At 43.7% G+C, this 24,611-nt stretch overlaps 1 pseudogene; it reads left to right on the top strand.

The window, feature by feature from the left end:
• Positions 1-5,228: 5,228 nt before the first annotated feature.
• LOC130018461 (T-complex protein 1 subunit zeta-like) overlaps positions 5,229-24,611 on the top strand; it is a 29,291-nt pseudogene continuing 9,908 nt past the window's right edge.

The following is a 24,611-nucleotide window of genomic DNA, read 5'->3' as shown; positions in this document are numbered from 1 at the left end:
GGTCCATCGAAGAGGGACCACACGGATGGCCAACTGACCTTCCTACGGGAGTCGAGGATACAAGAGAGAGTCTGGTTTAGAAAAAAAGGTAAAGCAGGGGACTCTCAGCTTCGTTGGGCACCCAGAAAGGGCCTCTCACACACCTCAGCAACCACTCCCCGCGACCGTCACACTTTTTTTTTCTAAATCCACATCCTCCTTTGCCTGGCAAATGTCTCCTTACTCCGACTGTCTGCACGCCCAGAGCTGGGTGCAGCCGCAGAGCAGACAGGGGCACGGGCAAGGTTAGTGGGAGCCACCTTAGCTTGGCATCCTTCTCTAAGCCCCAAAGTCTGCAAAGAGAGGACTTTGGAACAGCCTGTGGGTCCCAGAGTTAAGAGCACCAAGACCCAAGTCTCTCAAGATACTCGCAGCAGCTGGGTGCAGAGACAGATGACAGTGCCTCTGATCTGGGTTAGATCCCTGGCATCCCACCCAGGTGTGATCCCTGAGTGCAGAGACAGGAGTAAATCTTGAGTATAGCAAAAGAAAGGAAAAGAAAGACAGAAAGAGTGACATAAGAAAGAAAGAAAGAAAAGAAAGAAAGAAAGAAAGAAAGAAAGAAAGGAAGGAAGGAAGGAAGGAAGGAAGGAGGGAGGGAGGGAGGGAGAAAGAAAAGGAAGGACGGAAGGAAGGAAGGAAGGAAGGTAGGAAGGAAGGAAGGGAGGGAGAAAGAGGGGAAGGAGGGAGGGAAAAAGGAGAGAGAGGAGAAAGATTTACAGCAGCTGCCATGGCTCTCAGAGTCTGATGGTTCAGGAATTTTAAAGGCCCAGTGGCCAAGGTGGGCAAAGCACCTTTTGGACTTTGGACAGTCCTACAACAGCCTTACTTGGGGTTGGTGCAGCCCCATCTGGGTAGGGGATCTGAGCTATGAACAAACTTGAGGTGCTGAAAGATTCTCACAGTTTCACTTAGGATAAATGGATGGGAAATGTTTCAAGTTAGCTATGTGATCCGCTGGTGGGATGTAGGTTGCATTATTATTCAGTGGGTATGAGTTGTGTCTTTCAGAAAACGTGTGAAAATAATCCATATATTGTAAAGGCAAGTGTAAAAATGCAAGGCCGTCTATTGTGAAACCTGCTTGTTTTAGGACTGACAGGAAACTCCCTGCGTTATCATTTGTTAGTGGAAGGCTCACCATGAGATTTTTCTTATTTGAACTCCTCCAGGTTTCCTTTCTTTTGTCCTTTGCGACAATTTCATGTGCTTCCATAGTTAAGAAGAAATGCTTAAGTTTTATCTGCACATTCCTTGGCTTCCCTCGTCTCCAGCCCCATCTGTGCAGTTTGTACTTCCGATTCCATCCTCCCCACAAAGATCCCCCTGAAGAGAGGAAATGCTTCAGGGATGGGCTGAAGGGAGAAGCTGATGTAACAATCCACTGGCAGGGTAAATAGGCCTGGACCTCAACCACGGCCATCAGCCAGGACCCATCAGGGGCCAAGCTGCCCTCCCGCGCCTGAGTAACTGTGGGCTCAGGGTCTTCAAGTCTTTCTGGAAAGGTGAAGTCCTAGGTGTGCTTCTTATTTCTCTCCAGCCCACACATCAGGGATCACTTTATTAGGATGATACTCTTGTCATTTCCTGTTGCGTATGATACTGAGAAGGTATATTTTGGTAACCGGGTGATCCTGAAATATTTCTTCTTCTGCATTTCCTGCCTCGCTTCTCATGGCGATTGATCACCTGGATTGATCCTGAGTAATTATAATAAAAAGCAGCATAAGCTGTGAAGCAACTGAGTTCTCTCCCACCCCCACTGCCCACCTCTTCTCTTTCCTTCCTTCTTTCCCTTCTCCCTTTCTCTCTCCTCCTCTATCTCTACCTTCTTCCACCACTCCTCAGGGGCAGGTTTATTTTCACCTCCTGTGAGCTCTCACTGTGACACAGGTGACACCCAAAGCCTGACCTCATTCTTTCTAAGAATCTCTCATCTCCCTGTGCTGAAAGATAAAGGACCAAACATGATGATCTCTCAGTATCTGTATTGCAAACCATAATGCCCAAAAGTAGAGAGAGAATTTGGGGGAAATTTTCTGCCATAGAGGCAGGAGGAGGGTTGGAAAGGGAAGGGGGAGATACTGGGTACATTGGTGGTAGAGAATGTGCACTGGTGGAGGGATGGATGTTCAATCATTGTATGACTGAAACTCAAACATGAAAGTTTTGTAACTGTATCTCAAGGTGATTCAATAAAAAAAATCTCTCATTCCTCAGGGTACAACTTGACTGTTCCCTTCCTGCCCCTACTCCTGCTCACATGCTCTGTGGGGGAGACCAGAAGGAACCCATCCTCAGGACCTCCCTGCCCCGGATGCCACCAGGGGCCAAGACCTCCTTGTGGGAGGTTCCCCGTGACTGATACACCATTGATTGAGGACAAACATCATCTCTTCCATAAGGGAAGTTCAACCCAGTAGCATCAATTCCATAGGTTTCTACTATGTACTGAGTTCAGCAAATACCACCAAGCATTGCCTGGCTGGAGGATAACAAGAGAGTCCATGAAAATAGTCATTGAAGCTGCCTCTACTGTTTATTTGGAGCGAGGGGCAAGGGGTGCACATCTGCCTACCGATTGCATTCTCAAGTCACCCGGGGTAGACGATGCAGCTGGCTCTGGGCCCACCCACTCAAGCATTGCAGCTGTCCTCGCACTTGACAGATAACTGCAACCGACACTTTGCTAAGAAAGGAACGTAAATCCAATTAAGAGAGCTTTTCCAAAAGAACTCACAGCATTGCTCTACCCCAACACCCCCATCCCGCCTCTCTCCACCCCTTTATGTTCTGAAATAATGTAATACGGATAGGAACATGGATGAATTAATTATCCACAGGAATGTTATTCATGGCAAGGAAAGAACACTAAATCCACACAGACAGACTCTTGACATTTGAATACAAACATTGCCCTTCTGTTTTCTCAAAAAAGAACCCAATCCATCCAGTTCACACGCATACATCTGTTTAATCCTTTTAAATGCGGAGGATTGGAAAATAAAAATTAGCTAGTTAACAATACCTTGGGTGTTTTAGTCCGGCCACAAAACGGGGAGGCGCAGAAATGAGATTAGCATCTTTTCAGTTCCTTGCGTGTCTGATATTTTTTTGGTGTGCCTCCAGTTCCTGATAACACAGAGGCACTGTTGTGAGCAGAGTTCTGAAAGAGGAGGGCGCGGGCACCTCTGACTTTGAGACCAGCCCAGGTTGACTCTAGGGATACAAGTGAAGGTGAGTTTTTAGAAACAGAATCTTCCTGCAGCCTGAGTCGTGGAGAAGTCTGGGTTGATGTGGCTTTCTCTAGGTCCTCCCTGGCCGTGAATAAAGTGAATAAAGCAGAGGGGTGTGGGGGGGGGCATGACGCTAAAGGAGATGAGATGGAGCATAGCACTGTAGCACTGTCCTTTTGTTGTTCATCGATTTGCTCTAGTGGGCACCAGTAATGCCTCTATTGTGAGACTTGTTACTGTGTTTGACATATCAAATACGCCACGGGGATCTTGCCAGGCTCTGCTGTGCGGGCAGGATACTCTCAGTAGCTTGCCAGGCTCTCCGAGAGGGATTGAGGAATTGAACCTGGGGTGGGCACATGCAAGGCAAACACCCTACCCACTGTGCTATCGCTCCAGCCTGTGAATAAAGCAGAGGTAGTGGTGGAGGGGTGGGGGGGCCCAACACTAAGAGAGATGAGATGGAGCATATTTGAGGGAAATCTTTAGGAAAGCAAATTCCCAAACCTGAAAGTGCAAAATCTGTGAATAATGAAAAGATTTTGATGATCACCTTGCTAAATGAATGTCCTACTCCAAACAGCCCCCTTCCCTTAAAATCTGCCCAAGCTATCATTCTATTCACTGAACGACCATCAGTTCAATTCCATCTTTGGCAGCTTCCATAAAGGTAAGGAGCTGGGCATATAGTCTAATCTTTGTCCAGACATTCTCACCTTGTAGAGTAGAGATTGAGTGTCTGATAACCCCCCTTCTCATCCTCCTTATCCTCATCAACACAAAGACTTTTAGACAGTTCTGTCTCCAGCTGCACCCAGGGCCACTGTGATATGCCCTTGTGACATTTTGATGGTCCTGAAAGTTTAAAGGTGTTATGGGTATTGACATGGCCATGATTGTGACTGATGAAAAGGTGGGGACCACTGAAATAGACTGGCACCCCACCAGTGCAAGCATGTGTGACTTATGTTTTCAATAGAAGCAGATGTGCAAATGATAAGAATGGATAAAACTTGACATGTGTACAGCCTCAGCTAAATTAATTTCAACCAGTGGTCCTGGAAACACATCTCTGTACTATGGTGTGAATTTGGGCATTCATTGTGCCAGGTTGGAGACCAAACTTTCTGGATTGCGATTCTGTGAGACAAAGTCCTCTCCAATGAGGATCTCACCGCACCCCACCCACACTCCCAGGGACCCTCATTCCGAGAATCGGTTCATCCTTCCGTGCAAAAAAATAAAACAGCTGCCAAGAACTCTCTGGACCTGGCCCCCGTTTGTCAGCTAGCCTGTCTCCCAAACCTCTACCTCATGTGACTCAGATCTATCCCTCCCCCTTAACTGCTGGTTGATTGGTTTGGTTATATTGTGTCAGTGTGGGTTCCCCCAATAAAATCATAAATGGAAGTCCATGCCCTTGTCTGGAGTTAGAAGGCGAACCATGACCACTTGAAGGCAGAAGTGAGGACTCAGGACCAAGCCTCACAGAACAGTCACTTTGTCCCCCAGTCCAGCTTCAGGACCCTTAATTTTGAAGCCTGCACTACTGGCCAGTGCTGTCATTGAGCAATCTGACAACCTTCGTCACATCCCTTGCTCAGTCTGACCCTCTTCATCTGCCCTTTAAGGCGTTCATTTTATGCTTCATTTTCCACCTGACTTCCCACACTGGCTCTCCATGGGTGATAAGCTGTGAACTTCGGAAGCCTGGGTTCCATCAACTTATTTGGCTTTTGGTCCTTTAACTTGGTCAGTGGAAAAATCTGGCAGCAGAAAGGGACTCTTGAGTACATAGTGAATTGTTGACCTACTCATGAGTTGGGGAGGAGGGGAGGCGGGGAACGCCCCTTTCTGTAAGTTGAAGATCATACTAATTGACCTGACAGTGCCTGAACCTGATGAAAACTCAGTGTTTTTGCAGTTGACTTGAGTTTAACGGAACATCAGAACATGGACCTTTGGACCTGCAAGGTAAGTAGGAGGAATAAATTAAAATCCATTGCTGTCACCACAGCACTCAAAAGGAGAGAGATAACAAAAGGGAATGCCCTGCCACAGAGGTAGGGTGGGATTGGGGGGATGGGGGGATGGGGGGTGGGAGGGATACTGGGATCAGTGGTGATGGAGAATGGGCACTGGTGGAGGGATGGGTATTTGATCATTGTATAACTGAAACCCAAGCACAAAAATTTCTAAGTCTACAAATGTACCTTATGGTGTTTCACTAATAAAAATATAAGGAAAAAAAATCCATTGCTGTCAGGATCAGAGACACAGTACAATGGGCAAGGCACTTGCTTTGCATGCAGCCAATTTGGGTTCAATTCCCCTCACTACACACGGTTCCCTGAGCCTCATCAGGAGTGATTGCTGAGCACAGAACCAGAAATAAGCCCTGAACATTGCCAGGTGTGGCCCAAAAGTAAAACAAAACCAAAAAATCCATCATTATGGCAGCCCCTCAGGCTTTTCCTCCTTGCTAATGTTCATCTAGATATCACAAAATTCTAGATTTTTGTGATTTACAATGCCCAAGGTACTGTAAACACGAGAAATCAGTAAAGGGAATCATCTTCAATAAATTTCAATTTCTTGGCAGCAAGGGTGACTTGAAATGAGAATGGGATGGATCCTGGGACTCTTTATGTTCAGGCCCTGAGGCTCCCCTCCATTCACTCTCCCTGGGTCCCTTCGCATTCCCTGAGTCCATTTGCTCCTCCTGAGTCCATCCATTCATTCTCCCTGAGTCCATTCACTCTCCCTGAGTCTATTCAGTCTCTCTGAGTTCATTCACACTCCCTGAGCCCAGTTCACTCTATGTGAACTCTCAGCATTTGTTTCACTCACTTGCCACTCAGGGTGCTGAGAAGTCCAGCTTATTCTAGTTGACTTGTCATGTCAGAGCCATGAAGTCAGACAACTTCTTGAAGCCCTTAGAAAGATAGGGACGTGCCCAAGGAGCCCATGGGCCCATGCTGGGCTCTGTCCTTCAGTGCTGAACAAAGAGCCATGGCAGATACAGATTAAAAATAGAAACCCCCACAAGCACATGAACGTGGTGGTGAGGTGGAAGCCAGGGCTCAAAGCACGTAGCCACTGACTGTCTCGGTGTTTAGATTCAGGCAGGAAACCAGCCCCCTGTAAGGGATAGTTTTATGCATATCATGTTTTATCTTCAGTAATGAGATCCCTGCTTGTGGTTGAGGTTGGAAAGGAAAAGGAGGTAATCACTTCCATCTTCTCTTATGACAGATTATAGTAGCACCCCTTTTCTTCATTTGTAATTCCACGTAAAATTTTAATCCCTTGAAATTCCTAGAAAGAAAGAAAGAGAGAGAGAAAGAAAGAAAGAGAGAAAGAAAGAGAAAGAGAGGAAATAAGAGAAAGAAGAAAAGGGGGATATGTAGCAGATATTTGTGCAAATATTATGAATGTTTCCATGAGGATTTTTTTTTTCAGTCAAATAAACTTGGGGAGGGGGCATAGGCCACACCTAGCAGTGCTCAGGGTTTATTCCTGGCTCTGTGCTCAGGGATCACTTTCAGCAGTGCTCAGGGGATCATATGTGGTTACCAGGTACAAACCAGGGTCAGCTGCATGAAAGTCAATCACCTGGACCAATGTCCTATTCTTTGGCTCTGAAATTAATTTTAACTTAAATCTATGAACTGAACAAATTGCCTTGCTCAGTGTGGGTGAGCTTTGCCCAACTCTTTGAAGACTTACCTGAAAGACAAGGGTAAGTTTTCCTGAAAAAGGAGACTTCTCCTGGCCAACAGCCTCAGAATCAGACACAGGGTCTTTCTGGTGCGATAGCAACCTGCTGGCCTTCAGGCTGGGAAGTGTCAGGTCTGCTAAATTTGGGCCTTTTTGGCCTCCATAACTGGAGAAGCTGGTTCCTTAATTCTTTATCCAATTCAAAACATCCTATTGGTTCTGTTTCTTTGGAAAGCTCTGACTAACGCATATCAGATTATCGTCACATTTCTTTAAGTGACTACTAAGGGAGGAAAACCAAAAGAGCACTCCTTTATTAATTTATTAAGATATCATGGACACACTAAGTGCCTATTATGAAACATGCACTGTTTCAGATGCTCAGAGACAAGGGGCAACACAGGGCACACAGACCACTTTTCTGATGGGTTTATGTTCAGTTATTTTTTAGGGAGGGTAGTGTGGATGAGATGAAGACACAATGGAAGGAAAAAATATATAGTGTTAGCCATTTAGAAGTATTGTGGGAAGAAATAAAGCAGAGAAACGAAGGCTGTCATTTAAAATCACTGGCATGGAAACAGAGCGATGGTACAGCAGGGTGGATCTTTACCTTGCAGGAGAACAACCTGGGTTTGATTCCCAGCATCCCATATGGTCCCCTGAGCACCACCAGGAGTAATTTCTAAGTCCAGAGCCAGGAGTAATCCCTGAACATCGCTGGGTGTGACCCAGAAAGCAAAAACAAAATTAAAAAAAAATTTTTTTTTAAAAAAACACTGGCAGGGGCTGGAGCAATAGCACAGTGAGTAGGGTGTTTGCCTTGCACGCAACTGACCTAGGTTCGAATCCCAGCATCCCATATGGTCCCCCGAGCACCTCCAGGAGTCATTCCTGAGTGCATGAACCAGGAGTAACTCCTGTGCATCGCCAGGTGTGACCCAAAAAGCAAAAAAAAAAAAAAAAAAAAAAAAAAAACCAAAAACAGAACCACTATCAAAGTGACATTGGAGCATAGGTTTGTAGAAAACAAAATCCCTGTGTGAAGGCCCAGAAAAAAATGCAAGGACCCTAAAATAGGAAAATTTGGGTGCTAGGAAAAACAAATGGGTTTAAAGTGACTAGGAAGAGGGAATGAGGAGGTGAAGGAGATAAATGGAGTTCACAGAAGAGACAGCACTATACAGGGACTTTTCTGAGCCTTTGGAATGACAAGTGAAGTAACCACTGCCTGGAGAAAATTCAAGGTGCTGTGTGAGTAGAGTTATCTCCATTGGTTATTCAGAGCCAAACTGGGTGTACCCAGGCCCTGAGGGAGGGAGAGGCTGTATATTTCCCTGACTCACCTTATGGATTTGGTCTCAGTTTATCCAAGCTAGTTACACGCACAGAAAGAATCCACAGGATGCTTCTGAAAAGACAGCTAGTCCATAGTTAACATTTTCAGCTAAAAACAAGAGGCCATGACACAATGGATTACTATGCAGCTGTTAGAAAAGATTAAACCATGAAATTTTCATATAAGTGGATCGACATGGAGAGTATCATGTTGAGTGAAATGAGTCAGAAAAAGAGGGACAGACATAAAAGGACTGTACTCATTGTGGAATATAAAGTAACATAATGGGAGACTAACACCCAAGGATAGTAAGGGTAAGGGCCAGGAGGATTTCTCCATGGTTTGGAAGCTGGCCTCACATGCGTGGGGGGAAAGGCAGCTCAGATTGGGAAGGGACAATCAAGCAAAAGATGCTTGGAGGAGAATAGCTGAGATCAGCACCAGGAGGATTACTCCATAACTTAGAGGCCAGCCGGGTATCCTAGAGGAAAGGGCTATTCAGATAGAGAAGGGAGCACCAAATAAAGGATGTTTGGAGGATCCTCCCAGGAGGGGAGATGCATGTCGAAAGTAGACTATGGACTGAACATGTTTGCCACTCAATGCCTCTTTTGCAGACCACAACACCCAAAAGGAGAGAGAGAACACAGGGGATTGCCCTGCCACAGAGACGGGGGGATGGGGGGATGGGGGTGGGAGGGATATTATCCATGGTGGTGGAAAATGGGCACTGGTGGAGGGATGGGTATCGGATCATTGTATAATTGAAACCAAAGCACAAAAAATTGTAAATCTACAACTTTAAAAAAAATAAAATAAAATAAAGGGGAAAAAAAAAAAAAAAAGATGCTTGGAGGGCTTGCTCGGGATGGGAGATGTGTGTTGAAAGTAGACTATGGACCAAACATGATGGTCATGTGCTACCTGAATCACAAACCATAATGCCCCAAAGGAGAGAGAGAGAGAGTAAAGGGGAATGTGCCTGCCACAGAGGCAGGGGGATGTGGTGGGGATGGTGGGAGGGATATGGGAACATTGGTGGTGGAGAATGGGCACTGGTGGAGGGATGAGTACTTGACCATTGTATGACTGAAATGTAATCACTAAAGTGTGTAAGTCTGTAATTCTACTTCACAGTGTTTCATTAAAACAGAAAGAAAAAAAGAAAGAAAGAAAGAAAGAAAGAAAGAAAGAAAGAAAGAAAGAGAGAGAGGCCAGTGAGTCTCAGGCTGAGTCGATGATAAAGGAGAAACATTGCTCCTGCCTACCCAGCAGCCCCCAGAGCTCACAGCATCAGCTTGGAGCCTCTGGGTTTGGAAAGGAGCCAGGAGCCAGGAACCGGGACTATTTGACTCTTATCCTAAAGGTACCCCCAGAGACGTGGAGGTGTTGTCTGACTGTCTCCTGCCCCTTCTTCTAGCACTCCATAAGTATGGCTGATGGCTTTGGGCCTGGGGGCTCTGCTTTTCTGCCCAGGGTTCTCCACCAGAATGCAAAAGTCATTTTTCTTGTTGATTTTAACAGTCTCAGAGGCACATGGCCAGGGAGAAGTAGACATTATGTCTATAACAAAATGTAGGCTGTGCTTTTTTATGGTCCAGAGTAAGATGGGGGGAAATGGAGATGTTTCCAAGGGAAGGATGATACACTTTGCCTTATGGCGTATCATGAACACGGTGGGTATGCACGTGAGAATTGGTAGAAGATACTGAGGAAGGACTAGTAAGGAAGATAAGTGGGTAGGTAGGAGGGATTAGACCAAGAGGGTGACAAGGAAATGGAAGATGAGGTAAGCACTTTTCATTATCTTCTTTATTTACAGTCATGCGTACTTACATTCAAGAACAGTCATCTTTTTTTTTTCCCTTTATTTTATTTTATTTTTTTTAAAGTTGTAGATTTACAATTTTTGTGCTTTGGTTTCAATTATACAATGATCAGATACCCATCCCTCCGCCAGTGCCCATTTTCCACCACCATGGATAATATCCCTCCCACCCCCATCCCCTATCCCCCCTGTCTCTGTGGCAGGGCAATCCCTGTGTTCTCTCTCTCCTTTTGGGTGTTGTGGTCTGCAAAAGAGGCATTGAGTGGCAAACATGTTCAGTCCATAGTCTACTTTCGACATGCATCTCCCCTCCTGGGAGGATCCTCCAAACATCCTTTATTTGGTGCTCCCTTCTCTATCTGAACTGCCCTTTCCTCTAGGATACCCGGCTGGCCTCTAAGTTATGGAGTAATCCTCCTGGTGCTGATCTCAGCTATTCTTGGGTATTAATCTCATACTTTGTTACTTTATATCCCCCAGATGAATGCAATCTTTCTATGTCTATCCCTCTCTTTCTGGAACAGTCATCTTTTTGAGATATAAAACTTAGAGTGCTGTGACACTTAGGTAGATATGTGATCACCATCTTAACAAAAACAAGGAGGGTCAGAGTGTAGGGCATTGGCCTTGAATGTGGCTGATCTGGGTTCAATCTTCAGAACCTCATATGGTTCTCCAGGAACTTCCAGGAGTGATCCCTGAGCACAGAGCCAGGAGTAAGCCCTGAACAATCAGGTGTGCCCCCCACCCCCCAAATAAAAACCAAACTAAAAAGATAAGGAATAGTTCCTTCACCCTTAAAAGCTCCAGCCATCCCTTCTCCTAACCCTAGTCCTGACCACCATTATCCGATTTTTCAGTTACCTCTTTTGTTTTGGAATGTCTTAAATAGGCATCATGCAACCTTTTGTCCAGTTTTCCTCACCTAGTGAAATAATTTAAAGATGTTCCAGGTATCAAAATCTTATCTCTTTGTATTGCTGATTCATGTTTCATATAGATAAGCCACAATTTGTCTATCTCTAGTTGATAGACATTAAGGCATTTTCCACATTGTGGTTCTTAAATAAAATTGTTAAAAAAAAAACCCCACTTTCGCATAGATTCATCACGTCTTAAATCTTGCCATAGATCTCAATGTGGATCTATGCTTTAATTTCCTTGGTGAAAAAACATCAAGAAGAAGATACATATTTAGTTTTATAAGAAATTTGCCTTTGTTCAGATTAGTACTTTCCATTCCTACCCTCAGTAACTGTCATACTGTTAGCTCCCGTACTTGCCAACATTTTGTAGGGACAATCAAAAAAATTAGTCATTCTAGTGTTATCTCATGGTGGATTGGCTTGAATTTTCCAAAAGTCTGCTGGTGTGCATTTTTTTTCATGTGCTAATTGTCTTTCAGCATCTGTGAAGAGAAATATTTATTGGATAGGATATTGTAAATTATATTTTACAGTGTGAGGTTTACCTTCTAGTTTATGAAGTGTCTTTCAATAAACAGCTATGAAATTTAATTTATTAAATTAATTTTTTTTCTTTTTGGATCACACCCGGGGATGCACAAGGGTTACTCCTGGCTCTGCACTCAGGAGTTACTCCTGGCGGTGCTCAGGGGACCATATGGGATGCTGGGAATCGAACCCGGGTGCTATCTCTCCAGCCCCCTTAAATTTAATTTTTGATCAGTGCTTCAAAACAAACCAGATAAACAATTAGTTAGCCAATATCATTAATATACTCTTCAATATTTCTGTGCTAAATTTGTAGTTTTAGACATATATTAGTTAATTATCCAATTTGAGCTGAAAAATTTCACTAACGGTGAAAAGAAGGTTAAGAATCGTGTTTTTGCATGAATATATCCAATTATTTCAGTACCATTTATTGAAAAAACTGATATTTCTCTAAATTAACTCAGCTTAAAATATTTCAATCAACTAAACTACCATTATGCAATAGACAAAATAAAAGATATTTTCAGACTTTTAAAGATGAAAAAACTCATATTTGCTAAAAGAGTAGTTTGCGGTTGAATTTCAGCTGGAAGAGGAATTGGGTGGGTGCATAAAATTCAAGATAAAATGGTAATCCCTAAAATTGATCAATCATGCCAATACGTTTAATCACTATTAAATTAATTAAATAGCAACAGTTAGCTTAGGGTCCTAGAGGGAAACTATTAATTAAATGGGCAAAATTTAAGTGAATAATTGCAATTTGGAGAGGTCCTTGATGTGATAGAAAAGAAGATGGAAGTAATAAATAGACTTTGTAGGAAATTTATTAAGTTCACATTTCATAAAATATGCTGAAACTACAAATTTAGCACAGAAAATATTGAAGAGTATAGTAACGATATTGGTTAACCAATTGTTTATCTGATTATGCAGAGTCTCCTGCCCCCGTGCCTGGCTCTCCTCGCCGGGGCCCCTTGGAGGGGAGTGGGTTGAGTTTCCCTCCCCGCCCCGACCAGGGCTCCGGCAGCCGAAGACCTCCAGAACCAGCCACCACCATGCTGAGACCACTCTCCGCACACATGAAGGTACTGGCAGAGGAACAAAGGCATGCGGGTCCTGGGGCTGGGAACTCCAAGCCTGCTCGGAACGGGGCTGAGCATCCTCCACCCAGATCCTCCAAATTCCAGTAGGCGGGGGTCACACCCACCAACTGGCCCCCTGGCGCTGTGTAATCCCATCAACAGCCAAGACTCAGAGAATATAAAACCCAGCTCCCGGAAGTGCGTGGACAAACTGGCAGGCTGCCGAATGTAACCTGCCAACACGGCAGAGTCTGGCAAACTCCCTGTGGCATACCCAATATGCCAAATGCCAGTAACAATGATGGGTCTCATTCTCCTAACTCTGAAAGAGCCTTGAATATGGCACTTTTTAAAAAAAATCTCAGGTCTAGGACGAAGGAGACATTACTGGGGCCTGCTCGAGGCAATCGACAAATAACAGGATGGTCGTGGTCGTGATCGTGATGCTGAAAATACACAGAAATTATAAAGGGACAGAAATAAGGCTATAAGTTGGAGAGCAAGAAAGCAAATTTTATCCCCTCAAACAAATGATCATCTAATCTTTGATAAAGGGGCAAGAAATGGGAAGTGGAGTAAGGAAAGCCTTTTCAACAAATAGTGCTGGCAAAACTGGACGACTACATGCAAAAAAACTGGGCTTTGATCTCTGCCTAACACCATGTACAAAAGTAAGATCAAAATGGATTAAAGACATCAACATCAGACCGGAATCCATAAGGTATGTTGAAGACAAAGTTGGCAAAACCCTCCATGACATTGAAGCTAATGGTATCTTCAAAGATGTCACGCCATTGCCCAAGCAAGTGAAAACAGAGATAGACAAATGGGACTATCTAAGAAGCTTCTGCACCTCAAAAGAAACAGTGACCAAAATACAAAGACAATCTACAGAATGGGAAAGGATATTCTCCAAATACACATCCGACAAGGGGTTGATATCAAGGATATGCAAAGTACTGGTTGAACTCCACAAGAAGAAATCACCCAACCCCATCAAAAAGTGGAGCAACGAAATGAACAGAGACTTTCTCAAAGAAGAAATCCGAATGGCTAAAAGGCACATGAGAAAATGCTCTACATCATTAATCATCAGAGAGATGCAGATCAAAACAACAATGAGACATCATTTCACACCACAGAGACTGGCCCACATTCAAAAGAACAAAAGCAACCTGTGTTGGCGCGGATGTGGCGAAAAAGGGACCCTCCTTCATTGCTGGTGGGAATGTCGACTGGTTCAACCCTTTCGGAAAACAGTATGGACGACTCTCAAAAAACTAGAAATTGAGCTCCCATTTGACCCAGCAATACCACTCCTGGGAATATACCCCGGAGAGGCTAAAAAGTATAGTCGAAGTGACATCTGCACTTGTTTGTTCATTGCAGCACTGTTTACAATAGCTAGAACATGGAAAAAAAACCTGAGTGCCAGAGAACAGATGACTGCTTAAAGAAACTTTGGTACATCTACACAATGGAGTACTATGTAGCAGTTAGAAAAAATGAAGTCATGAAATTTACGGTACTATATGGAAAATATTATGCTAAGCGAAATGAGCCAGAAAGAGAGGGACAGACATAGAAAGATTGCATTCATCTGGGTAACATCATTTAATCACTTAATCACTTAACTTCCCGTTAATCATCGATTTGCTTGAGCGGGTGCCAGTAACGTCTCCATTTGTCCCTGTCGCGTACTAGTGTAGCCCAATGGCGTCTGTTCGCTCTAGGAACATGAAGAGCCTCAAACCGATCAATCATGATCTTGATAAAGAAGTCTTACCATCTGGTAGGTGGGCGGCCAAGCAGTCTTTTGACATCTCGTCGAATCCAGTCGGTAACAGCTCTAGTCCAGCGGTCGTCTTTAAATCTCATTACGTGACCAGCCCATCTGATTTTTGACACCTTGGCAAACGAGACAGCGTCCCTGATTCTTGATAGTCGACAGATGTTGGAACTCCGGATTCTTTCTCTCATTTGAGTGAAATGTGATATTCCAAGCATGGCTCTTTCAATTCCTCTTTGGGAGACCCAAATAGCGTTCTCATCCTGTTTGTGTAGGGCCCAGGTCTCTGAGGCATATGTTAATGCAGGAAGAACAGTGGAATCAAAGAGATGTGCCCGGAGCCGGAGGTTCTTCGTCCTCTTAGCTATTTCTTCGACGTTCTTGAAGGCGTTCCAAGCCGCTCTCTTCCTCCTGCGCAGCTCGGGTGCCAGGTCATCTGTCATGTTGACTTCTCGATCTAGTACACATAGCTGTTGCATTCGGAGATGGTCGTTCCATTGAGAGCGAATGGGGCATCAGGAACGAGGCTGTTTCTCATAAACATTGCCTTCATAAGATTCAGCTGTAGTCCTATCTTCCCACACTCATGGTCAAAGTCGGCCAGCATTTGTGCCACTTGGCTGATGTTTGGTGTTATTAAAACAATGTCATCAGCAAAGCGGAGGTGGTGTAGTTGCCGACCATCTATTTTCACTCCCATTCCTTCCCATTCCAGTCGTTGCATGATGTTCTCGAGGGTGGCACTGAAGAGTTTCAGCAAAATGGTATCACCCTGCCGAACCCCTCTCTTGACATCGATGATTACTTCTTTGTAGAATGGTGAGATCCTGGTAGTGAATCCACAATACAGCTTAAGGAGAATCTTGATGTATTGGGCTTGAATGCCCTGATTGGCTAGGGCTTCAATGACCGCTTCCGTCTCAACAGAATCAAAGGCCTTCTTTAAATCAATGAATGTTAGACAGAGTGGCATCTTGAACTCCCGAGAAACCTCAGTGAGCTTGGTTATCGTGTGGATATGGTTGATGGTGCTGAATCCTTTGTGGAACCCGGCTTGCTCGCATGGTTGTCCTTCATCTAGTGTTCTGCCAATCCTATTTAGGATGACTCGAGTGAACAACTTGTAGATGACAGACAATAGGCAGATCGAGCAATAGTTGCCAATGTCATGGATGTCTCCCTTCTTGCACAGTAGTACAGTCCTGCTGGTTTTCCATTGGGTCCGGAAAGCGTCCTGGAGTGTGGCGGCGGCTGGGTAGTGGAGGTAGTGTCGGTAGTGGAGGTCTGCCAGTGGGGTATTTATCTGGTCCCGGTAGGGGTAGGGTGGGTCTTCTGTGCGCAATCCGATCCCTGGGTCTCTGGTGCTTGGTGGAAGCTGACAGGGCAGGGTAGGGTGGGGCTCCTGATGATAATCCCTTTATCACCTGTGGTTGGTGGAAGCAAGCAGAGAATCTCTGTCCCTGGGTCCGTTGAGCCTGTAGTCCAAGGTCTCAGAGAGTTTCGCTTATCTTGTTCTGTGGGTCTTCAGTCGTGCGTGAGTCTCGGCCGGAGCTGCCAAGTGGGTCCGGAAAGCGTCCTGGAGTGTGGCGGCGGCTGGGTAGTGGAGGTAGTGTCGGGGTAACATAAAGGAACAAAATAAGAGACTAACACCCAAGAACAGCTGTGATAAATACCAAGTTGTTCACTCCATGGCTTAGAGGCCAGCTGCACACTCTAGGGGTAAAGGCAGCTCAGATAGAAAAGGGAGCACCAAATAAAGGGTGCTGGGAAGATCCGCCCAGGATGGGAGATGCATGCTGAAAGTAGTCTATGGACCGAACATGAGCCACCCAATGTCTCTTCTTCAGACCACAGCACCCAAAAGGAGAGATAGAACAAAAGGGAGTGTCCTGCCACAGAGGCAGGATGGGATGGGGGATGGGGGTGGGAAGGATACTGGGATTGGTGGGGGTGGAGAATGGGCACTGGTGGTGGATGGGTGCTCGATCATGATATAACTGAAACCCAAGCACAACAACTTGTAAGTCTACAACTGTACCTCATGGTGTTTCACTAATAAAAAAAAAAAAAGAAAGCAAAGTTCATTTTTTTTAAAAAAAAAAACATATCTGGGGGTATGGTCAATCTGTACCTATGAGGCGAGTGCATCAGCAGCCTGATGGCACCGTCAGACTTTCAGATACCCCAAAATTGCTGCTGTGCCTTTGGCCAGACCCCAAAAACTTGGGGTAAAGTTTACCAAGAAAGTAAACAGCCAAAAGTTAGGTATGTGGGAGACACACCCACAAACCACTTCCAGCTCAGCTATATAATTGGAGGTATGGCCTCTCTGGTTCCTAATCGAACTGCTTGATGGCCATGATCTCAGAGACTCAGAAACGAATCTCGGAACCCAAAGACTTTTGGCAGAAATGCGTCCTGTTCCTGCAGTGGGTTACTGGGGCTGGGTCACCCCAGGTGGAAATAGGTTTTGTGTCTTGGCCTGTTCCCATTGATGGTCTGGTGGCTGCCATCCTCCAGAGGCCACTGGACAGTTGGATTTGGGTCTGCAGTGACGAGATGCCCGGGGACTTGCTGGTTGGGGGTGTAGCCAGCCCTTTCCTCCCCATCCCAGCGAGACCCCAAGTCGCTGCCTACAAATGGCCTCTCTGGCTCCTGATCAGCCTGCTTAATGGCCGTGATCCCAGAGACTCAGAAACAAATCTCGGGGCCCAGCTTCTTTTGGCAGAAAAGCATCTGGACCACATACAAGGTGGCCGCCACCTCAGAGCTTATTGGAAAGCCAGGTATGAGCCAGCAGTGACGGGGCAACTGCAGTCTCATGGGAAGGGAGGTGGTACTGGCTCTTCCTTCACTCCCTATTGAGATCACGAGTTGCCCCCCAAAAGCGGCTCTCCAGAGGAAAAAGGACTTAATTCAGAGCCTGGCAGCTTGCAGCAGAAAAGTGAATGGACCATGCATTCAACTACGGTGCCATGCATCCCTGGGAGGGAAAGGGTGTTGCGACCTTCCACCTTTCTCCCCCGGCAGTAAGGTGGACACCGCCTCAGAGCTTATAGGAAAGCCAGGTATGAGCTGGCGTGACGAGGCAACTGCAGTCTCATGGGAAGGGGGGCGGTACCGGCTCGTCCTTCATGCCCTACTGAGGTCACGAGTTGCCCCCCACGAGCGGCTCTCTGGCACAGCCATAACACCAGATGTACAGAAACCAATCTCGTAATTATCTGGCTCTTTGCAGAAATCCAAAATCATTATATGATTCTCATAACCAGCTATAGAAAACAAAGTATTTCACAATGCCTTTTCAGCAATTCTGATTGTTGGGGGGGGGGGAATTCTAAACAATAATGGTGCATCTTTTGTCAAAATAATGAATGTAATCAATGTAGAGAAGAGGTAAGTGGAAATCATCTGCCTCACAGGCATTGGGAGGGGTGGGAGGGGGGTATATTGGGGTTCTTGGTGGTGAAAAATGAGTACTGGTGAATGGAGAGGTGTTTGATCATTGTATGACCGAGACTTAAACCTGAAAGCTTAGCAGCTTTTCCCACAGTGATTCAATAAATATAAGAAGAAAAATAAATAAAAGTAAAACTATGAAAAGAAAATAGACATATCACCTATATGTGTATTGGCATCACCACCTAAACAATAAAGTAAACTGGTGATTCAATTAAAAAATGTAGAGACTTAAAATATATATATGTATTTCTTTCATATGTGGAATAAAATATATATTAAAGGAACAAGAAATGGTTAAAGTCATTGAAACTTGAAATGTCTGTAGAACTGAGTTTACAGGGGTGAGAAGGGGTCCTTGGGACACTAGTGAAGGGAAGTGGGTTCTCTGGTAATAGATGTGATGTTGGAATGATGTATGCATGAAAAGTATAAAGAAAAAATTGTAAATCCCAGTACCTAATAAAAATGGTTATAGAAAGAGAAATAGGGGTTGGAGCAATAGCACAGCGGGTAGGGCATATGCCTTGCATGAGGCCAATCCTGGTTCAATTCCCAGCATCCCATATGGTCCCCTGAGCACCGCCAGGGGTAATTCCTGAGCGCAGAGCCAGGAGTAACCCCTGTGCATCTCTGGGTGTGACCCAAAAAACAAACAAACAAAAAAGAGAAACAAAAAAGAAAGTTTCTACAAAATTTGAATACAAATATTCACAGCAGCATTATTTATATAAGACAAAATGCTGGAGTAGCACAAATTCCATTCCCTGAAGAATGGATAAGCAAAATATTAAATGTGAATATTTTCATTAATATTATCAATCAGGAATATTATTCAACTTAAAAAAAAACAGTACCGATCCATGCTTCCATCTGGATGCATCTTGGCAATATTGTGCCATACTTCTCATATCCAGTCCAGCAGATAAAGATCTAGGAAGTTTCCATTCTATTTTAGCAGCATATTAAAAAATCTTAAAGCTTTTAGATAGCTCTGAGATGAGTGATGGCAGGCCAAATCATTGACCTCAAAACTAGTAGTGAGACACCCTGAATAACTGAAGCAATCCTTGGATGAAAAAAAGATGGGAAGCATCACTTTTCCCAACTTCAAACTGTACTATAAAGCAGTAGTAATTAAAACAGGATGGCACTCGAATAAAGACAAATGCTCAGATAATGGAATAGAGTTGAATACCTTGATACAGATCCACAGGTATGTGATCAGTTAATCTTTGATAAAGGACAAAAAAATATGAACTGGAACAAGAAAAGCCTCTTCAACAAGAGATGCTAGGGAAACTGGGCAACTACATGCAAAAAAAAATGAACTCAGACCTCTTTCTAATGCCATGCACAAAAATTCAATCAAAGTTGATTAAAGACCTTGATATCAGATCTGAATCTGCAAGGTACATAGAGAAAAACCATAGGCAGAACTGTCCATGACAGTGAAGCTAAAGACATCTTCAAAGATGAAACATCCCTAACCAAGCAAGCAGGATAAACAAATGGGATTACATTAAATTAAAAAACTTCTACATCTCAAAGGAAACAATGACAAAAATACAAAGACAGCTCATGGGACTGGAAGAAACTATTTACCCATCACTCATCTGATAAGGAGTTAATATCAAAGATATAAAGGCACTGGTAGAAATTTACAAGAAAAAAAGCATCCAACCCCATCAGAAAATGGGGAAAAAGAGGAGAACAGAAATCTCCTCAGAGAAGATAAGCAAATGGCCAAAAGGCATGTGAAAAATGCTCTGCATCACTAATCATCAGGGAGATGCGAATCAAAATAATAATGAGATATAATCTCACATCACAGAAACTGTCATACATTTAAAAAAAGAAGAAGAAGAACAAGAACAAGCAGTGCTGGTGACGATGCAGGGAAAAAGGGACTCTCATTCACTGCTGGTGGGAATATCAACAGGTCCAACCTTTCTGGAAAACAATATGGATATTCCTTTAAAAATCTGGGAATTGAGCTTTCATTTGATCTAGCAACTCCACTTCTTGGACTATACACCAAGAACCCTATAATAAAATGGAGAAAAGACATCTGCACCCCTATGTTCCTTGCAGCACTATCCACAATAGTCAAAATCTGGAAACAACCCAACTGTCCAAGAATAGGTAACTGGATTAAGAAACTCTGGCACATACACACAATAAAATACTACTTGCTTATAAGTAAAGCTAAAGTCATAAAATTTGCTGCTACATGGAGGGACCCAGAGAGTATCATGCTGAGTAAGTAAGGGAGAGAGACCCTCTTTATATTCTCATAGGTGGAATATAAAGAAACAGAATGGTGGATTATAAATACCCAACGAACATAAGAACTGAGTAGGAAACATGCTACTTGAGAGGGCTGAGGAAAGAACAGTGTGGGGGCAATGTCCGTGGTGGAGTTTCGGAAGTGTTCAACCAAGAGAAAGAGATGGTATTGGAAGGTGGTACAAATGATAGGTATGAAACCCTATCAGCAACACTCCTGTAAACCACAACGCAAAAACTTATGTAAAAGAAAAAGTATCTCTTGTAGAGCAGACTGGTGGGTAGGAAGCACATGGGAGAGGGCACTGGGGGAGGGATCAGTGTTGAAACATTGCATACCTGGGGGCTGGAGCGATAGCATTGTGGGTAGGGCTTTGCCTTGCACTTGGCTGACTCGGTTCGATTCCCAGCATCCCGTATTGTCCCCCGAGCACCACCAGGAGTAATTCCTGAGTGCAGAGCCAGGAGTAATCCCTATTCATCGCCAGGTGTGATCCAAAAAACAAAACAGCAACAACAGAAAAAAGCATTGTGTACCTGAAACCCAATCACAAATAACTTTGTAATTCCATGGTGACTAAATTAAAAATAAATAAATAAAAGAACTAGGAAGACAGCCAGTCAGTGTAAAGATCACAAACAACTGAACTGGAAACCCGCAAACCAAACACTACTTGGGAACTGGTGCCAGAGAAGTAAGCAAACCTAAACTGTATGTGGTGAACTTCAGGAGAGCTAAGAGCTCAGGGGATCCAAAAATATATTTAAAGGAGGAGAAGGAGAATCATTTTGAAATACTCCGTAACATTCAGTTCTGTCCTCTCGGGAAATTATTTCCTGGAGCCTAATCTAGTGAAGGGTGGAAAATATCCAAATCTAGTCCACTCAACCCATTCTGACCTGCACAAGAAGGAGTGGAGGGTAGAAGAACTGAGAAACACTTGTGACATTTACAATCCGCAGATAATCCATTCATTAGAAGACTGTTGGACCATGCGCTACACCTCATAAGAACAGCATTAAAAGCCTACTTACTGGAGTTCCTTGTAACAATTATTACGTAATTCTTGAATTTTTTTAAAATTAATTTTTATTAGTAAAACACCATGAGGTACAGTTGTAGACTTACAAATTTTTGTGCTTGGGTTTCGATTCTACAATGATCAAATACCCATCCCTCCACCAGTGCCCATTTTCCACCATCATGGGTCCCAGTATCCCTCCTACACCCATCCCCCCATCCCATTACAAAGCTTACCAAAAAGCAGGAAAAAAAAAAGAAAAAACCAACCAAACAAACAAAAAAACAAAAAAAAAAAAGAAAGAACAAATGTCTGACCCAGACTCACTTATGGCAGGGCTGTTGCTGTGATCAGACTAGGAATTTAGACTATTTTTATTACTAATATGCTGAGGGAAGTAATGAGAAAGGTAGGCAACAGAAAAGAACAGAGGAGGGGTGTAGAGCAGAAAGGTGGAAATTCTATGAAAACATGGGGGAAAAAATAAACATATCAAGAATGCTGCAACATAAATGAAAATAGCCACTGATGAGTTTGGAAAAAGCAGTGTATGGCTGGAGAAAGAATCCCTGAACTTGAGTCTGTATCAATAGCAAATGCCAAGACTTAAAAACAATAGAAAATAAAACCAGAATCCAAAACATAATATTCCAGAACTGAGTGACAACTACAGAAGGTGTAACCATGTGTAATAGGAAGGCCAGAAAGGAAAGAAGGGAATAGAAGAAATATTTTAAACAATTATTTCCCTGAGCAGCTCTGAGTGTGGTCCAAAAACAATTCACCAAGTCCCCTCTACTAAATAATGAAATCATATCAGCCAACAAGAAAAAATGAAGTATGACAAAATCCAACACCCAACCCTGATAAACAATGCCAGTAAACTGAGAGAAGAATTGTTTAACTTCTTAAACAACAGGTCTCAAAGCCCTAAAGTCATTCTTAATGCTGAGAAACTGGATGCTTCCCCCTAAGCTAAGAAACAAAGGCTGAACATTTCTTCCTACAACTCCTGTTCAACATCGTATCGTTTTAGCTTGTGTGAAAAGACAAGAAAATAAAAGGTATTCAGCTCAGGGAAAAAAAAATGAACAAACCTGTTTTTGTTCATAAATGTCAGGACAAACTCTGTAGAAAATCCCCAAGAATGGACCAAAAAAACTATTGGAATTAATAAGTTATTTATTCATTTGCTAGGAGTGCCAGGAAAAATACCACAGTCTTGGGTGGCTAAAACACAGACATTTATTTTCTCACAGCTCCAGGAGGCCAGAAGTTCACGACAAAGGTGCCAGCAGGTCTGGTTCCTCCTGAGACCTCTTCTCGTTGGCTTGGGGACAGCAACCTTCTCAAGCTGTCTTCATGTGGCCTCTCTGTGCGTGAGTGTCCCTGTGACCCACTCCAGGTGAGTACCCCTGTGACCCACTCCACGTGTTCTTATCTCATTTTGTAAGGTTCGTTTTGTAAGATAACTGTTACCGTTTAAATCCCAGCAACAAGGAGAATGAGCACCCACAACTTATTTTCTAATATTATTCATCAATAAAATGCACCAGGGTTTCTTGAAGGAATGGCTTGTTTTCAAACTGGGTCAGGAAAATATACAGGATAAGCCCAGAAAGTATACGCGTGCCCCAAACAAAACATTGATGGGCTTTGCTCACCTGGCAATGAAGACGTATACGCATGCCCCAAAGGAAACATCGATGGACTCTGCTCACTTGGCAATGGAGACGGTGACAATCAGGACCCTCTAGGCCAGCAAGGTCCCCCTGCATGAAGCATCCTCCCATCAATTGGTATCAGGAGGGCCTAGTGTATTGAGGATGTTTTGACCACCAACTTGGGGTCTAAAGGTACCATGAAGATGCATTAAATATCAAATACTGGAGATGCCAAGCTTTCTAAAGGCAGCAAAGTGCTGCTTCAGGAAATGTAAATTCCACTTCCAGCAGACTCTTTAATAACCAAAGGGGCTGCAGCCCAGAGTGCCATAACTGCAATTATGACACTACACAAATCCCACTTCCAAATTCACCCGAGAATAATAACAGTGCTTTGAAGTTGGAGAGGGGAAAAAGCACTTCAAGTTTTGGAACCAGTCGATGTAAGCAATGCATTGGACAGGGAAATATGTATCGATGGAATTAGAGCATCTCTATATACTAAAGTTCATGCTAACCTGTCGATGGCTTAACAGGCTGTGGGGGATTCTATATTGGCCATTACGAAGCAGGATGAACCCATTGACCTCTTCATGGTTGTGATATTGGAAATGAACCCTAAATCTGGTGCTTAAACAAGCTTAATCAGAAGTCTTGTTCTGGACTGTCTTGCTGTGTCTTAGCATCCTCATATGGAAAAAAAAATAGTTGAAGATGCCTACCTTCTCCCCTGCAGTATGTCATTAGAACATGAAAAAAATGGAAGCCAAGAGATAGCACAGTGGGCAGGGAACTGGCTTTGCATGCAGCTAACCCCTGACCAACCCCCAACCCAGGTTTGATCCCGATCCTGGTTTAATCTCCAGCATCCATATGTTCTCCCCCACCCCGAGCACCACCAGGAGTGATCCCTGAGAAGTAAGCCCTGAGCAATGACAGGTGTGGGGTGCGGTGCAAAAACCAAAACCAAACAAATAAACAAAATCAAAAGAAAAAAAACATAGAGTATGGAAAAAACAGAAGTGAATACTGCCTTAAAAAAAAAACAGGGCTGGAACAATAGCACAGTGGGTAGGGCCTTTGCCTTGCACAATTCCCAACATCCCATAAGGTCCCCCAAACATCACCAGGAGTAATTCCTAAGTGCAGAGAGAGCCAGGAGTAACCCCTGTGCATCGCTGGGTGTAACCCGAAAAGAAAAAAGAAAGATCACAAAAGAAAAAAAATTAGCAAAAATTAAAAATTTATTGAAGATAGTTTTAAAATATATATGAGCTGAAAAAGAAAGCCTGTAGTGATTCAAATAAAGAATGTGTTTCAAATCAAAAGGGAATTGACCCCTTTTCCTTAGATGTTTTTGCTAACGATGGCAGAGCAGCTCTGCACAGAGCTAAAAGGAGAAACAGCAAAAGATTCACTCTTGGGGAGGGGTTTGCTCTAAATTCTTTAGATGATCTAATTCTTAACTGTTTGGAACATGCAGGATTCCTCTATGAATTTACACTGAGAGAAGAGAAGTTGAGCCTTAGTGAAAAATTCAATAACCCTCACTCTGTGATGCTATTGGTCCAAGAACCGAGTAGGTACCCATTTACTCAAATCAAAGACAGAATGAGATGGCACAAGGAAGCTGAGATAGAGAAGGGACCACCAAGTAAATGATGCTTGGATGGCTCACTCAGGA

This window comes from Sorex fumeus, unplaced genomic scaffold (genome assembly GCF_029834395.1).
Source record: "Sorex fumeus unplaced genomic scaffold, SorFum_2.1 ptg000265l, whole genome shotgun sequence".
Lineage (NCBI taxonomy): Eukaryota > Metazoa > Chordata > Mammalia > Eulipotyphla > Soricidae > Sorex > Sorex fumeus.
The sequence above is the reverse complement of the archived record's forward strand: the minus strand, read 5'-3'. Positions and strand labels throughout refer to the sequence as shown.